This window comes from Pleurodeles waltl, chromosome 4_1 (assembly GCF_031143425.1).
Source record: "Pleurodeles waltl isolate 20211129_DDA chromosome 4_1, aPleWal1.hap1.20221129, whole genome shotgun sequence".
NCBI classification, from domain to species: Eukaryota; Metazoa; Chordata; class Amphibia; order Caudata; family Salamandridae; genus Pleurodeles; species Pleurodeles waltl.
The window spans coordinates 55,327,814-55,340,407 of NC_090442.1; the positions used below are offsets into that span (position 1 = coordinate 55,327,814).

A 12,594-nucleotide genomic window follows, 5' to 3' on the forward strand; every position below is an offset into this window, starting at 1 on the left:
CAGGCAGCACAACAAGACAGTGGCAGGAAACTATGCTAACAAGGAAAGAGAAAAGTCACGTGTCTCGTGGCCTTCCCACCATTAGACAGTAGTCTGCGCAAGAAAACATCCAACAGTGACAGGACAACCAAGCAAATGACAAACGCCGTGCTGAATAAAGTCATCTTACATGACATTTCGTACAAAGGCCCAGATCATGGGGATGATCGCGCAGAAGCAGCAAGTATCAGAGCCACCGAACCTGAGGTGAGTTACACGAGGAGAAAGGGCGACATGGGGACAGGGGCTAGGGGCTCAGGGAACAGCTACCACAATGCAACCTCGGGTGTGGGGATGCCACTCATTGCGGGTACTGCCCTGGGATTTCCTTTTAGAAAGAATCGCTGGTTAAAGTGTAGTGCACAAAAAACCCAACTCCTCGATTACACTATTAGATAACATCCTTTAACTGCCCCACCCACCCTGTGTGAGTCTCACCCACTTCCCGCCTGCTCCCTCTAGTCTGAGAGTTGTATCTCCACAAAAAACACACAGTGGGGCTCAATGAGCTGCTCATGTCTGACATGGACACCTAAGCAGTGCTGGATTCACAACCTGAAAGCCTGCAAAGGAAAGTGTGCCCGGCAGAAGATAAGCTGCCTGGCAACTCAGAACCTTCTTCTAAGAGAAGTAAGACATGTCACAATGGAGTCTAAGCCTACCTGTCTTATGCCAGGACCTTAGAGCTGCAGGCAGGAGCACAAAGGTAAAAACATATATTGAGTCCCAACACGCTCACTGCGGTGGTTGGTCTCTGTGGCGCAATCGGTTAGCGCGTTCGGCTGTTAACCGAAAGGTTGGTGGTTCAAGCCCACCCAGGGGCGTATGCTTTTGCCTACATCAAGTCCTGAATTAAAACACAGCTGTCTGGCTTTGCTCTTAGAGCTCTCGCTTTGCCTGCGTGACATGCTCTATCTCAACATTTCTATCTTCTCTCATCTCTTCACCTCTAGTCATTTCCACCAATAGGACTGGAAACGGGCCACCAAGCCTTCTACTTTAACTACAGGCGTACTGAGGGCCAATAAAAGGCACAGAAGCATTTCTTGATCCGGGGCTGAGAACTGCATGCACAGGGACCTCGTGGCGCAACTGTAGCGCGTCTGACTCCAGATCACAAGGTTGCGTGTTCAAATCACGTCGGGGTCACTCTTTGACATTTTTTTGCCCACCAAGTCTATATCTCTGACTTCTAAAGCAAAGCCAAAAGAAGGGCGCTTTGCATTGGCCGGGAATCAAACCCGGGACTCCCGCGTGGCAGGCGAGAATTCTACCACTGAACCACCAATGCTTCACTTACATAGGCTGAGCAGAGAGCCCTGCCGTAGACAGTAGTGATGAGGCCCATGCATTCGCATGGGACACCTATGAACAAAGTTTGCATGGCAAGCCTTGGACTGCCAAACGTTCACATGCTGATGGCAGGAATCAGATGCAGGAGACTGAAACTATGAATGTTTCTGCTTTTGCTAAGGACAGTGGTTTGGGGCCAGTGTTGTGCTTGACAGAGCACGACATCAGCCTGCTCTCTGGCTGCTCCCGGGAGAAGTGGCTGACAGAAAGCACCCTCCAGACCACCAGCAATCTTGTGTTTCACAACATGCCACTGTCACTGGACTTTCCTTCTGGGAAAGCCTAGTCACTGACCTGGCCAGATTCCCTGTCCTCCCAAAAATCCTGGGGAGAAACGGGCAGAGTTCTGCGCCCTGTGCCCTCTTTCGCGTCCCTAACGCGCTCCCAATGCACCCTACAGCCCTGGTCGGGCACATCCCTGGTCGGGCTCATACCACTGGGGCCTCTGCCGAGGAAGAGCCCCGGAAGCCTAGGGCCAGGCCTATTGCACAGGCATCTTAGACCAGGCCATTCCGGGATTGCTGTGTTTCACGTCCTGCCCTTCAACACTCCTGGGAGGGCTTTCCCTGAGAACCCTCATGTCTCTCCCCTCCCAGGAGGCTGTGGTTCTATGCAAAATAGGGGGTGCACCACGGGCCGTCCCCTTTCCTCTCTCTCGCCAATATCTTTCACCAAAGCTGAGCCCTGCAGGTAAATGTATCTATCTGGCTGAGGGGCCAGGGAGGGCCTTTGCCTGCAGTCTTACAAGCCAGAGTGCAGAGAAGGCAGCAGCTCTGGGACCGGGACTCTGCTCAAAGACATATCTAACATGCCACAGTGGAGCTGAGATGGGCAAGACACGTGTCTCACAGGCTGGCAGCACACCAAGACAGTGGCAGGAAACTATGCTAACAAGGAAAGAGAAAAGTCACGTGTCTCGTGGCCTTCCCACCATTAGACAGTAGTCTGCGCAAGAAAACATCCAACAGTGACAGGACAACCAAGCAAATGACAAACGCCGTGCTGAATAAAGTCATCTTACATGACATTTCGTACAAAGGCCCAGATCATGGGGATGATCGCGCAGAAGCAGCAAGTATCAGAGCCACCGAACCTGAGGTGAGTTACACGAGGAGAAAGGGCGACATGGGGACAGGGGCTAGGGGCTCAGGGAACAGCTACCACAATGCAACCTCGGGTGTGGGGATGCCACTCATTGCGGGTACTGCCCTGGGATTTCCTTTTAGAAAGAATCGCTGGTTAAAGTGTAGTGCACAAAAAACCCAACTCCTCGATTACACTATTAGATAACATCCTTTAACTGCCCCACCCACCCTGTGTGAGTCTCACCCACTTCCTGCCTGCTCCCTCTAGTCTGAGAGTTGTATCTCCACAAAAAACACACAGTGGGGCTCAATGAGCTGCTCATGTCTGACATGGACACCTAAGCAGTGCTGGATTCACAACCTGAAAGCCTGCAAAGGAAAGTGTGCCCAGCAGAAGATAAGCTGCCTGGCAACTCAGAACCTTCTTCTAAGAGAAGTAAGACATGTCATAATGGAGTCTAAGCCTACCTGTCTTATGCCAGGACCTTAGAGCTGCAGGCAGGAGCACAAAGGTAAAAACATATATTGAGTCCCAACACGCTCACTGCGGTGGTTGGTCTCTGTGGCGCAATCGGTTAGCGCGTTCGGCTGTTAACCGAAAGGTTGGTGGTTCAAGCCCACCCAGGGACGTATGCTTTTGCCTACATCAAGTCCTGAATTAAAACACAGCTGTCTGGCTTTGCTCTTAGAGCTCTCGCTTTGCCTGCGTGACATGCTCTATCTCAACATTTCTATCTTCTCTCATCTCTTCACCTCTAGTCATTTCCACCAATAGGACTGGAAACGGGCCACCAAGCCTTCTACTTTAACCACAGGCGTACTGAGGGCCAATAAAAGGCACAGAAGCATTTCTTGATCCGGGGCTGAGAACTGCATGCACAGGGACCTCGTGGCGCAACGGTAGCGCGTCTGACTCCAGATCAGAAGGTTGCGTGTTCAAATCACGTCGGGGTCACTCTTTGACATTTTTTTCCCCACCAAGTCTATAACTCTGACTTCTAAAGCAAAGCCAAAAGAAGGGCGCTTTGCATTGGCCTAGAATCGAACCCGGGCCTCCCGCGTGCAGGCGAGAATTCTACCACTGAACCACCAATGCTTCACTTACATAGGCTGAGCAGAGAGCCCTGCCGTAGACAGTAGTGATGAGGCCCATGCATTCGCATGGGACACCTATGAACAAAGTTTGCATGGCAAGCCTTGGACTGCCAAACGTTCACATGCTGATGGCAGGAATCAGATGCAGGAGACTGAAACTATGAATGTTTCTGCTTTTGCTAAGGACAGTGGTTTGGGGCCAGTGTTGTGCTTGACAGAGCACGACATCAGCCTGCTCTCTGGCTGCTCCCGGGAGAAGTGGCTGACAGAAAGCACCCTCCAGACCACCAGCAATCTTGTGTTTCACAACATGCCACTGTCACTGGACTTTCCTTCTGGGAAAGCCTAGTCACTGACCTGGCCAGATTCCCTGTCCTCCCCAAAATCCTGGGGAGAAACGGGCAGAGTTCTGCGCCCTGCGCCCTCTTTCGCGTCCCTAACGAGCTCCCAACGCGCCCTACAGCCCTGGTCGGGCACAGCCCTGGTCGGGCTCATACCACTGGGGCCTCTGCCGAGGAAGAGCCCCGGAAGCCTAGGGCCAGGCCTATTGCACAGGCATCTTAGACCAGGCCATTCCGGGATTGCTGTGTTTCACGTCCTGCCCTTCAACACTCCTGGGAGGGCTTTCCCTGAGAACCCTCATGTCTCTGCCCTCCCAGGAGGCTGTGGTTCTATGCAAAATAGGGGGTGCACCACGGGCCGTCCCCTTTCCTCTCTCTCGCCAATATCTTTCACCAAAGCTGAGCCCTGCAGGTAAATGTATCTATCTGGCTGAGGGGCCAGGGAGGGCCTTTGCCTGCAGTCTTACAAGCCAGAGTGCAGAGAAGGCAGCAGCTCTGGGACCGGGACTCTGCTCAAAGACATATCTAACATGCCACAGTGGAGCTGAGATGGGCAAGACACGTGTCTCACAGGCAGGCAGCACAACAAGACAGTGGCAGGAAACTATGCTAACAAGGAAAGAGAAAAGTCACGTGTCTCGTGGCCTTCCCACCATTAGACAGTAGTCTGCGCAAGAAAACATCCAACAGTGACAGGACAACCAAGCAAATGACAAACGCCGTGCTGAATAAAGTCATCTTACATGACATTTCGTACAAAGGCCCAGATCATGGGGATGATCGCGCAGAAGCAGCAAGTATCAGAGCCACCGAACCTGAGGTGAGTTACACGAGGAGAAAGGGCGACATGGGGACAGGGGCTAGGGGCTCAGGGAACAGCTACCACAATGCAACCTCGGGTGTGGGGATGCCACTCATTGCGGGTACTGCCCTGGGATTTCCTTTTAGAAAGAATCGCTGGTTAAAGTGTAGTGCACAAAAAACCCAACTCCTCGATTACACTATTAGATAACATCCTTTAACTGCCCCACCCACCCTGTGTGAGTCTCACCCACTTCCCGCCTGCTCCCTCTAGTCTGAGAGTTGTATCTCCACAAAAAACACACAGTGGGGCTCAATGAGCTGCTCATGTCTGACATGGACACCTAAGCAGTGCTGGATTCACAACCTGAAAGCCTGCAAAGGAAAGTGTGCCCGGCAGAAGATAAGCTGCCTGGCAACTCAGAACCTTCTTCTAAGAGAAGTAAGACATGTCACAATGGAGTCTAAGCCTACCTGTCTTATGCCAGGACCTTAGAGCTGCAGGCAGGAGCACAAAGGTAAAAACATATATTGAGTCCCAACACGCTCACTGCGGTGGTTGGTCTCTGTGGCGCAATCGGTTAGCGCGTTCGGCTGTTAACCGAAAGGTTGGTGGTTCAAGCCCACCCAGGGGCGTATGCTTTTGCCTACATCAAGTCCTGAATTAAAACACAGCTGTCTGGCTTTGCTCTTAGAGCTCTCGCTTTGCCTGCGTGACATGCTCTATCTCAACATTTCTATCTTCTCTCATCTCTTCACCTCTAGTCATTTCCACCAATAGGACTGGAAACGGGCCACCAAGCCTTCTACTTTAACCACAGGCGTACTGAGGGCCAATAAAAGGCACAGAAGCATTTCTTGATCCGGGGCTGAGAACTGCATGCACAGGGACCTCGTGGCGCAACGGTAGCGCGTCTGACTCCAGATCACAAGGTTGCGTGTTCAAATCACGTCGGGGTCACTCTTTGACATTTTTTTGCCCACCAAGTCTATATCTCTGACTTCTAAAGCAAAGCCAAAAGAAGGGCGCTTTGCATTGGCCGGGAATCGAACCCGGGCCTCCCGCGTGGCAGGCGAGAATTCTACCACTGAACCACCAATGCTTCACTTACATAGGCTGAGCAGAGAGCCCTGCCGTAGACAGTAGTGATGAGGCCCATGCATTCGCATGGGACACCTATGAACAAAGTTTGCATGGCAAGCCTTGGACTGCCAAACGTTCACATGCTGATGGCAGGAATCAGATGCAGGAGACTGAAACTATGAATGTTTCTGCTTTTGCTAAGGACAGTGGTTTGGGGCCAGTGTTGTGCTTGACAGAGCACGACATCAGCCTGCTCTCTGGCTGCTCCCGGGAGAAGTGGCTGACAGAAAGCACCCTCCAGACCACCAGCAATCTTGTGTTTCACAACATGCCACTGTCACTGGACTTTCCTTCTGGGAAAGCCTAGTCACTGACCTGGCCAGATTCCCTGTCCTCCCAAAAATCCTGGGGAGAAACGGGCAGAGTTCTCTGCCCTGTGCCCTCTTTCGCGTCCCTAACGCGCTCCCAATGCACCCTACAGCCCTGGTCGGGCACATCCCTGGTCGGGCTCATACCACTGGGGCCTCTGCCGAGGAAGAGCCCCGGAAGCCTAGGGCCAGGCCTATTGCACAGGCATCTTAGACCAGGCCATTCCGGGATTGCTGTGTTTCACGTCCTGCCCTTCAACACTCCTGGGAGGGCTTTCCCTGAGAACCCTCATGTCTCTCCCCTCCCAGGAGGCTGTGGTTCTATGCAAAATAGGGGGTGCACCACGGGCCGTCCCCTTTCCTCTCTCTCGCCAATATCTTTCACCAAAGCTGAGCCCTGCAGGTAAATGTATCTATCTGGCTGAGGGGCCAGGGAGGGCCTTTGCCTGCAGTCTTACAAGCCAGAGTGCAGAGAAGGCAGCAGCTCTGGGACCGGGACTCTGCTCAAAGACATATCTAACATGCCACAGTGGAGCTGAGATGGGCAAGACACGTGTCTCACAGGCTGGCAGCACACCAAGACAGTGGCAGGAAACTATGCTAACAAGGAAAGAGAAAAGTCACGTGTCTCGTGGCCTTCCCACCATTAGACAGTAGTCTGCGCAAGAAAACATCCAACAGTGACAGGACAACCAAGCAAATGACAAACGCCGTGCTGAATAAAGTCATCTTACATGACATTTCGTACAAAGGCCCAGATCATGGGGATGATCGCGCAGAAGCAGCAAGTATCAGAGCCACCGAACCTGAGGTGAGTTACACGAGGAGAAAGGGCGACATGGGGACAGGGGCTAGGGGCTCAGGGAACAGCTACCACAATGCAACCTCGGGTGTGGGGATGCCACTCATTGCGGGTACTGCCCTGGGATTTCCTTTTAGAAAGAATCGCTGGTTAAAGTGTAGTGCACAAAAAACCCAACTCCTCGATTACACTATTAGATAACATCCTTTAACTGCCCCACCCACCCTGTGTGAGTCTCACCCACTTCCCGCCTGCTCCCTCTAGTCTGAGAGTTGTATCTCCACAAAAAACACACAGTGGGGCTCAATGAGCTGCTCATGTCTGACATGGACACCTAAGCAGTGCTGGATTCACAACCTGAAAGCCTGCAAAGGAAAGTGTGCCCGGCAGAAGATAAGCTGCCTGGCAACTCAGAACCTTCTTCTAAGAGAAGTAAGACATGTCACAATGGAGTCTAAGCCTACCTGTCTTATGCCAGGACCTTAGAGCTGCAGGCAGGAGCACAAAGGTAAAAACATATATTGAGTCCCAACACGCTCACTGCGGTGGTTGGTCTCTGTGGGGCAATCGGTTAGCACGTTCAGCTGTTAACTGAAAGGTTGGTGGTTCAAGCACACCCAGGGACGTATGCTTTTGCCTACATCAAGTCCTGAATTAAAACACAGCTGTCTGGCTTTGCTCTTAGAGCTCTCGCTTTGCCTGCGTGACATGCTCTATCTCAACATTTCTATCTTCTCTCATCTCTTCACCTCTAGTCATTTCCACCAATAGGACTGGAAACGGGCCACCAAGCCTTCTACTTTAACCACAGGCGTACTGAGGGCCAATAAAAGGCACAGAAGCATTTCTTGATCCGGGGCTGAGAACTGCATACACAGGGACCTCGTGGCGCAACGGTAGCGCGTCTGACTCCAGATCAGAAGGTTGCGTGTTCAAATCACGTCGGGGTCACTCTTTGACATTTTTTTGCCCACCAAGTCTATATCTCTGACTTCTAAAGCAAAGCCAAAAGAAGGGCGCTTTGCATTGGCCGGGAATCGAACCCGGGCCTTCCGCGTGGCAGGCGAGAATTCTACCACTGAAACACCAATGCTTCACTTACATAGGCTGAGCAGAGAGCCCTGCCGTAGACAGTAGTGATGAGGCCCATGCATTCGCATGGGACACCTATGAACAAAGTTTGCATGGCAAGCCTTGGACTGCCAAACGTTCACATGCTGATGGCAGGAATCAGATGCAGGAGACTGAAACTATGAATGTTTCTACTTTTGCTAAGGACAGTGGTTTGGGGCCAGTGTTGTGCTTGACAGAGCACGACATCAGCCTGCTCTCTGGCTGCTCCCGGGAGAAGTGGCTGACAGAAAGCACCCTCCAGACCACCAGCAATCTTGTGTTTCACAACATGCCACTGTCACTGGACTTTCCTTCTGGGAAAGCCTAGTCACTGACCTGGCCAGATTCCCTGTCCTCCCCAAAATCCTGGGGAGAAACGGGCAGAGTTCTGCGCCCTGCGCCCTCTTTAGCGTCCCTAACGTGCTCCCAATGCGCCCTACAGCCCTGGTCGGGCACAGCCCTGGTCGGGCTCATACCACTGGGGCCTCTGCCGAGGAAGAGCCCCGGAAGCCTAGGGCCAGGCCTATTGCACAGGCATCTTAGACCAGGCCATTCCGGGATTGCTGTGTTTCACGTCCTGCCCTTCAACACTCCTGGGAGGGCTTTCCCTGAGAACCCTCATGTCTCTCCCCTCCCAGGAGGCTGTGGTTCTATGCAAAATAGGGGGTGCACCACGGGCCGTCCCTTTTCCTCTCTCTCGCCAATATCTTTCACCAAAGCTGAGCCCTGCAGGTAAATGTATCTATCTGGCTGAGGGGCCAGGGAGGGCCTTTGCCTGCAGTCTTACAAGCCAGAGTGCAGAGAAGGCAGCAGCTCTGGGACCGGGACTCTGCTCAAAGACATATCTAACATGCCACAGTGGAGCTGAGATGGGCAAGACACGTGTCTCACAGGCTGGCAGCACACCAAGACAGTGGCAGGAAACTATGCTAACAAGGAAAGAGAAAAGTCACGTGTCTCGTGGCCTTCCCACCATTAGACAGTAGTCTGCGCAAGAAAACATCCAACAGTGACAGGACAACCAAGCAAATGACAAACGCCGTGCTGAATAAAGTCATCTTACATGACATTTCGTACAAAGGCCCAGATCATGGGGATGATCGCGCAGAAGCAGCAAGTATCAGAGCCACCGAACCTGAGGTGAGTTACACGAGGAGAAAGGGCGACATGGGGACAGGGGCTAGGGGCTCAGGGAACAGCTACCACAATGCAACCTCGGGTGTGGGGATGCCACTCATTGCGGGTACTGCCCTGGGATTTCCTTTTAGAAAGAATCGCTGGTTAAAGTGTAGTGCACAAAAAACCCAACTCCTCGATTACACTATTAGATAACATCCTTTAACTGCCCCACCCACCCTGTGTGAGTCTCACCCACTTCCCGCCTGCTCCCTCTAGTCTGAGAGTTGTATCTCCACAAAAAACACACAGTGGGGCTCAATGAGCTGCTCATGTCTGACATGGACACCTAAGCAGTGCTGGATTCACAACCTGAAAGCCTGCAAAGGAAAGTGTGCCCGGCAGAAGATAAGCTGCCTGGCAACTCAGAACCTTCTTCTAAGAGAAGTAAGACATGTCACAATGGAGTCTAAGCCTACCTGTCTTATGCCAGGACCTTAGAGCTGCAGGCAGGAGCACAAAGGTAAAAACATATATTGAGTCCCAACACGCTCACTGCGGTGGTTGGTCTCTGTGGGGCAATCGGTTAGCACGTTCAGCTGTTAACTGAAAGGTTGGTGGTTCAAGCCCACCCAGGGACGTATGCTTTTGCCTACATCAAGTCCTGAATTAAAACACAGCTGTCTGGCTTTGCTCTTAGAGCTCTCGCTTTGCCTGCGTGACATGCTCTATCTCAACATTTCTATCTTCTCTCATCTCTTCACCTCTAGTCATTTCCACCAATAGGACTGGAAACGGGCCACCAAGCCTTCTACTTTAACCACAGGCGTACTGAGGGCCAATAAAAGGCACAGAAGCATTTCTTGATCCGGGGCTGAGAACTGCATACTCAGGGACCTCGTGGCGCAACGGTAGCGCGTCTGACTCCAGATCAGAAGGTTGCGTGTTCAAATCACGTCGGGGTCACTCTTTGACATTTTTTTGCCCACCAAGTCTATATCTCTGACTTCTAAAGCAAAGCCAAAAGAAGGGCGCTTTGCATTGGCCGGGAATCGAACCCGGGCCTTCCGCGTGGCAGGCGAGAATTCTACCACTGAAACACCAATGCTTCACTTACATAGGCTGAGCAGAGAGCCCTGCCGTAGACAGTAGTGATGAGGCCCATGCATTCGCATGGGACACCTATGAACAAAGTTTGCATGGCAAGCCTTGGACTGCCAAACGTTCACATGCTGATGGCAGGAATCAGATGCAGGAGACTGAAACTATGAATGTTTCTGCTTTTGCTAAGGACAGTGGTTTGGGGCCAGTGTTGTGCTTGACAGAGCACGACATCAGCCTGCTCTCTGGCTGCTCCCGGGAGAAGTGGCTGACAGAAAGCACCCTCCAGACCACCAGCAATCTTGTGTTTCACAACATGCCACTGTCACTGGACTTTCCTTCTGGGAAAGCCTAGTCACTGACCTGGCCAGATTCCCTGTCCTCCCCAAAATCCTGGGGAGAAACGGGCAGAGTTCTGCGCCCTGCGCCCTCTTTAGCGTCCCTAACGTGCTCCCAATGCGCCCTACAGCCCTGGTCGGGCACAGCCCTGGTCGGGCTCATACCACTGGGGCCTCTGCCGAGGAAGAGCCCCGGAAGCCTAGGGCCAGGCCTATTGCACAGGCATCTTAGACCAGGCCATTCCGGGATTGCTGTGTTTCACGTCCTGCCCTTCAACACTCCTGGGAGGGCTTTCCCTGAGAACCCTCATGTCTCTCCCCTCCCAGGAGGCTGTGGTTCTATGCAAAATAGGGGGTGCACCACGGGCCGTCCCTTTTCCTCTCTCTCGCCAATATCTTTCACCAAAGCTGAGCCCTGCAGGTAAATGTATCTATCTGGCTGAGGGGCCAGGGAGGGCCTTTGCCTGCAGTCTTACAAGCCAGAGTGCAGAGAAGGCAGCAGCTCTGGGACCGGGACTCTGCTCAAAGACATATCTAACATGCCACAGTGGAGCTGAGATGGGCAAAACACGTGTCTCACAGGCTGGCAGCACACCAAGACAGTGGCAGGAAACTATGCTAACAAGGAAAGAGAAAAGTCACGTGTCTCGTGGCCTTCCCACCATTAGACAGTAGTCTGCGCAAGAAAACATCCAACAGTGACAGGACAACCAAGCAAATGACAAACGCCGTGCTGAATAAAGTCATCTTACATGACATTTCGTACAAAGGCCCAGATCATGGGGATGATCGCGCAGAAGCAGCAAGTATCAGAGCCACCGAACCTGAGGTGAGTTACACGAGGAGAAAGGGCGACATGGGGACAGGGGCTAGGGGCTCAGGGAACAGCTACCACAATGCAACCTCGGGTGTGGGGATGCCACTCATTGCGGGTACTGCCCTGGGATTTCCTTTTAGAAAGAATCGCTGGTTAAAGTGTAGTGCACAAAAAACCCAACTCCTCGATTACACTATTAGATAACATCCTTTAACTGCACCACCCACCCTGTGTGAGTCTCACCCACTTCCCGCCTGCTCCCTCTAGCCTGAGAGTTGTATCTCCACAAAAAACACACAGTGGGGCTCAATGAGCTGCTCATGTCTGACATGGACACCTAAGCAGTGCTGGATTCACAACCTGAAAGCCTGCAAAGGAAAGTGTGCCCAGCAGAAGATAAGCTGCCTGGCAACTCAGAACCTTCTTCTAAGAGAAGTAAGACATGTCACAATGGAGTCTAAGCCTACCTGTCTTATGCCAGGACCTTAGAGCTGCAGGCAGGAGCACAAAGGTAAAAACATATATTGAGTCCCAACACGCTCACTGCGGTGGTTGGTCTCTGTGGCGCAATCGGTTAGCGCGTTAGGCTGTTAACCGAAAGGTTGGTGGTTCAAGCCCACCCAGGGACGTATGCTTTTGCCTACATCAAGTCCTGAATTAAAACACAGCTGTCTGGCTTTGCTCTTAGAGCTCTCGCTTTGCCTGCGTGACATGCTCTATCTCAACATTTCTATCTTCTCTCATCTCTTCACCTCTAGTCATTTCCACCAATAGGACTGGAAACGGGCCACCAAGCCTTCTACTTTAACCACAGGCGTACTGAGGGCCAATAAAAGGCACAGAAGCATTTCTTGATCCGGGGCTGAGAACTGCATACACAGGGACCTCGTGGCGCAACGGTAGCGCGTCTGACTCCAGATCAGAAGGTTGCGTGTTCAAATCACGTCGGGGTCACTCTTTGACATTTTTTTGCCCACCAAGTCTATATCTCTGACTTCTAAAGCAAAGCCAAAAGAAGGGCGCTTTGCATTGGCCGGGAATCAAACCCGGGCCTTCCGCGTGGCAGGCGAGAATTCTACCACTGAAACACCAATGCTTCACTTACATAGGCTGAGCAGAGAGCCCTGCCGTAGACAGTAGT

At 52.3% G+C, this 12,594-nt stretch overlaps 6 non-coding genes across 6 annotated transcripts; 5 read left to right on the forward strand and 1 right to left on the reverse strand.

Moving 5' to 3' along the window:
- Positions 1-3,033: 3,033 nt before the first annotated feature.
- TRNAN-GUU (transfer RNA asparagine (anticodon GUU)) lies at positions 3,034-3,107 on the forward strand. The gene has a single exon. It is a non-coding gene; the product is annotated as a tRNA-Asn (tRNA).
- A 253-nt stretch (positions 3,108-3,360) lies between these two features.
- Positions 3,361-3,432, forward strand: TRNAW-CCA (transfer RNA tryptophan (anticodon CCA)). Its single transcript has one exon. It is a non-coding gene; the product is annotated as a tRNA-Trp (tRNA).
- A 2,314-nt stretch (positions 3,433-5,746) lies between these two features.
- On the reverse strand, positions 5,747-5,817 carry TRNAG-GCC (transfer RNA glycine (anticodon GCC)). The gene has a single exon. It is a non-coding gene; the product is annotated as a tRNA-Gly (tRNA).
- A 2,030-nt stretch (positions 5,818-7,847) lies between these two features.
- On the forward strand, positions 7,848-7,919 carry TRNAW-CCA (transfer RNA tryptophan (anticodon CCA)). The gene has a single exon. It is a non-coding gene; the product is annotated as a tRNA-Trp (tRNA).
- Positions 7,920-10,091: 2,172 nt separating this feature from the next.
- TRNAW-CCA (transfer RNA tryptophan (anticodon CCA)) lies at positions 10,092-10,163 on the forward strand. The gene has a single exon. It is a non-coding gene; the product is annotated as a tRNA-Trp (tRNA).
- Positions 10,164-12,335: 2,172 nt separating this feature from the next.
- Positions 12,336-12,407, forward strand: TRNAW-CCA (transfer RNA tryptophan (anticodon CCA)). The gene has a single exon. It is a non-coding gene; the product is annotated as a tRNA-Trp (tRNA).
- Positions 12,408-12,594: the final 187 nt, after the last annotated feature.